Raw genomic sequence first — 4,388 nt, 5'->3', positions numbered from 1 at the left:
CGCCATCCTTTCCCCCAATGCCAGGGCCCCCGCAGCGCCGCAGACTCAGGACTCGCTCAGAGCCCAGACCCCTCGGAGGCCCCGACCCCAAGCCTATCCGGGAGGAAGCGCCAGCCAGGTTTGAGGTTGTGGCGGAGACGCTGGAACAGGGTGGAGGCGGCCCGGAGGCTGCTTGGAGGAGGTGGCCTTGGAGCAGAGCCTTGAAGGGGCCGCCAGAAGCCCCTGCAAGGGCCTGTGGGTCCTGGGGTGGAGGGCGGGGGGGCCAGGAGCTGGGGAGGGGTCTGCATACCCCAACTCACCCAGCCCTGGCCTTGCAGTCAGGCCCTCCAGCGAGGGGGGTGGGGTTCCCTGAGGCCTCGCTCCGTGGACACTGCCTTTGAAGACCAGCTCCCAGTGGCCCCGGCACCACCCAGCCTGGCTGCCGCAATAGGTCTCCGTGGCAGTGGCCAGCAGGAGCCGCGGGTTGTGGCCTCCGGGGCAGTGGGTGAGCAGTGTGCCCTCTTACTGGGCAGGGCAGGGAGGTGCTAGACTCAGAGGGTGGGCAGCCCTGAAGGTCTGAGCCCAGGTCCCGCCTCTCGGGCCAGTGTGCCTTCCATTTCATACCCGAGACCCCCACGTCAGAGGACGTGGAGCCAGCACAGGGAGGGGTGACACCCTCATCCTCCGGGACCCCAACTCTCCACCCTCACCCCAACTCTCCACCCTCCAAAGGGGACTCCCTGCAGCCTGCGCCTCACCCTGTCTAGGAGCACTTCCCTTTTCCGAGCCTCTCCAAAGGGCAAGGCCTTTGCGGGGACATTCCCCACATGCCAGGCAGGCCCCTGGAATGCCAGTGTGACCACAGGCTGCCCACGAGGTCTCAGGCGAAAGCAGAGGGCACTGCACTGGCTCCCCAGCGGGTCCTCTGAGCCTGTGCTCCACCCCAGGAACCCCCTCCAGGGTGTTTTCTCCTCCAGGGGCAGGAGGTGTGACCTTCTCAGCTTTGTGGGTTTATTGGCAGGGCCTGGGGCCCCGGTGGGCACCCCCATAGCATCCCTCCCACAAAGCACACCCTCTGGATGCTGGGAAATCACGTTGAAACTCAGGATCTCACTGGCTGTGTGACTTTGGCAAGTTACTTAACCTCTCTGAGCCTCCGTTTCTCCTTTTGTAGAAGAGATATAATCCCCCACTCAGGTGGGCAGAGCGTCCCTGAGGCCTCTCAGTCACTGGCTCTGACCACTCTCAGGACCCAGGAAGACCTCGTGCGGGAGACCCCGAACATCTGGCCGCTACCAGGCTCAGAGGTGAGGGGGCTGAGTAACAGCAGGCAATTAGGGACGGCTGGGGGGTGCCAGACTGGGTGTTGGCGGCATGGCTGGAGAATGCCGCGAGCCAGATTGTTTCCAAATAGACAGTACGTTCACGTAGTTCAGTGGTTCTCAACCTTCCTAATGCCGCGACCCTTTAATACAGTTCCTCATGTTGTAGTGACCCCCAATTTCATTGTTACAAATCGAACATAATTAAAGCACAGTGATTAATCACAAAAAACAATATGTAATTATATATGTGTTTTCCGATGGTCTTAGGCGACCCCTGTGAAAGGGTCGTTCGACCCCCAAAGGGGTCGCGACCCACAGGTTGAGAACTGCTGACGTAGTTCGAAACTCCGAGAATGTAAAAAGGCCTTCATTCCCCCTCCCCATTCCCACGCCGCCGCCTCGGTACCTGCTGTTACACTTGTTTTTTGTGTTTTTCTTTCTTTACACAAACACAAGCAAGCGTGGCTCTGTTTCTTATTCTTCTTATTTTTCTTCTCTCCATTTTAAACAGTATTTCCACCTGCTTTTATTACCTGGTGTGTCTTCGCACAGTTTTTCAGTGCGTAAGCGGCTTCCTTTTCTTTTTCACGGCTGCGTAATATTCCACTGCCTGCCGGGCCGGGTTCATTTACTGCCCCACTTGCGTTGACACTTGGGTGGCTGCTGTTGATGTCCTGCCTTGGCCAGAACACCCCAACAGTGAAACCCTCAACCACAAACCAATGCTCTCTGTGCTTCTCTCTGCCCAGCCGTGGCCCATGCACGACATAAAAACCTAAAGCTGCCCAGTCTTGCTTGAAGGCCTTTGGTGATGGGCGCTCACTATGCTTTGTCCGTGGCAGTTATGTGCCAAGGCCACCTGGCTCGGCCCCCGTCCTTGGCGTTGTGCCAGGGTCACCTTGAGATTTCCTGTGGGACAGCCCTGCTCACCTGCGGTGGGCACAGAATTCTCCAAGGCGGCCTCGCTGGAGAGAGGGGGGCTCCGTCTCCAAGGCTCAGGAAACCGGCCTCAGAGCTGGCTGATCAGGCCTTCCCAGTGGCCTCATTTCCCTCCCAGACCAGGCAGCAGGCTGCCCAGTGGCCAGCCCAGGAGCGGCTCAGCCTGGCCCCCGCCGCGCCCTGGTTCCAGGGCGGCTCAGGTGCTGCTTGGCTCCTGTGGGGCCCAGAACAATAGCGTCCGTGTCCCTCCTCCCCAGAGAGACCCGAGGCGGGGCCTGCAGACGGGACCGTGTGACCTCGCCGGACACGGAAGTGTCCAGTGTCACAGAGACTCGGGGAAGGCAAAGAGGGAACCTGGGTGGTGCAGACAGGCAATTTCCTGATTGATTGATTGATTGATTGACAGCTACATAGGCGATATTGATAGGTACTTAGATATAGAAAGGCATAGCTCTGTTTCTGAAGATTTCTGTTTTGTTTATTCGGCTTTGGCTTGGGTGATTTTGCTGTGCATCTTGCTCCCATGCCTTGGCGATTCATCCCAGTGACCCCCTGTCACCAGGGCTTCTTCTCAGGGCCTGTGGGTTCCTGCTGTGCTTCCGGCCTGATCCTGGGGCGAGGGCGAGGGCTGCGGGCCCAGCGGGGGCCTCTCACCTGGGCCTCCTCTCCCAAATCACTGGCAACCAGGAGAATTGCAGGCGCTGTGCAGGGGCCATATCCGCTTGCGCTTCCCACAAACCTCCCTCACCCTGTTCCCAGATGAGGAGACGGAGAGGAGAAACAGGAGGAAGCAGATGGCGCACCTGGGGCTGGGGGAGGGGGAGCAACTGCCTGATGGGAGGTTCCTTCGGGGCAGGGATGTCTGTGGTAGACGCGACCGCACAGCGCTGTGGAGGTGCTAAACGCTGCAGAACCGTGCACTTGGAAATAGTTCACTTTATGTCATGTGAATTTTACCATAATTAAAAATCGATCTATCTCAAAGAAAAGGAAAAGGGATGCAACTACATTCCGCCCTGGGAGTGATCGAAGCAAGACTGGAACCCCGGCCTTCAGCTGTCGACTGTGTGCTCACAGCCCAACCAGACGTGGCTGGCGAGCTGGGGCAGCTGCTGTGGCTGCCCCCCTCTCTCAGGCACCTTCCTGAGTCTCCAGCCGGGGTGTCCCCACACCTGCTCCTTCCTGGGCCCCCTCACACCAGCTCTGAGGCTCACGCTGGCTCTGCCTCTCAGTGTCCCCGCGAGACGCCCGCACCCTCGCCCGCAGCCTCTGTATCTGAAAGCGGGTGACGTCGTCCTGGGAGCTTCTTGCCAGCATCCCTTAGAGGCTGTGCGGAGCGCGTCCTCTCCGCTCCGAGCCTCAGTTTCCCTTTTCTGCAAGGGAGACAAGCTCCGCCCAGGTCTGCGTGAGGGGCCAGAGTGCCAGCCACGTCCCAGCTGCACAGACGTCCGCGCTCAGTCCCCCATAACGACGGCCCGGGCCCGGGCCTGTGAATGGGTCTTTGTGGTCTTGCTGCCTCCGCGGTGCCCTCAGCGCAGCCTGGTACAGCCTGTGCCCCTTGCGGGAGCCCCACGTGGGAAGAGCGGAGTCCAGGGCGGATCCTGGCAGGCCCGGCTCCCTGCTGCCCGCGGGGCCCGCCAGCTGTGCCATCCAGGCCACACCCATCACCCCATCTCTGCAGGCATCCCTGCCAATCACTGGCTTCAGAGCCTTCGGTTACAAATAGGGAAACTGAGGCCTGGATAGACCAGAGGCTATGGATGAGCATTAAGGAGAGACGCGCAGTTTTCAGGACCCAGGCTCATGGCTCCCATCAGATTTGCCAGGAGATTTGTGACCCTCACCCCCTGTCCCTAAACTGTAGCCCCTCAAAGGCAGGAACCAAGCCTGAGGGGCCCCCATGATGAGCTATTGTCTTGGGGGGGACCTCAGAGTTACCATGAGCTCCAGGAGGGCCTCCAGGAAGAGGCGGTGCTCTGCTGGGGGGACAGGAGCTCAGCGGGGGGGAGTCGGCTCCGCTGGAGCAAAGGGGTGCCGTCTGGCCTGCCCTGTGGCTGTTACTCAAAATCCCTGTGACCCCAGAAATCCTCTTTGTCTTCCTCCTGGATGGTGACGCCCAAGGGGACCTGAGTGGCCTCTGCAGGC

This window comes from Myotis brandtii, unplaced genomic scaffold, assembly GCF_000412655.1.
Source record: "Myotis brandtii unplaced genomic scaffold, ASM41265v1 scaffold579, whole genome shotgun sequence".
Taxonomy (NCBI): Eukaryota; Metazoa; Chordata; class Mammalia; order Chiroptera; family Vespertilionidae; genus Myotis; species Myotis brandtii.
Note: the sequence above shows the minus strand (reverse complement) of the source record.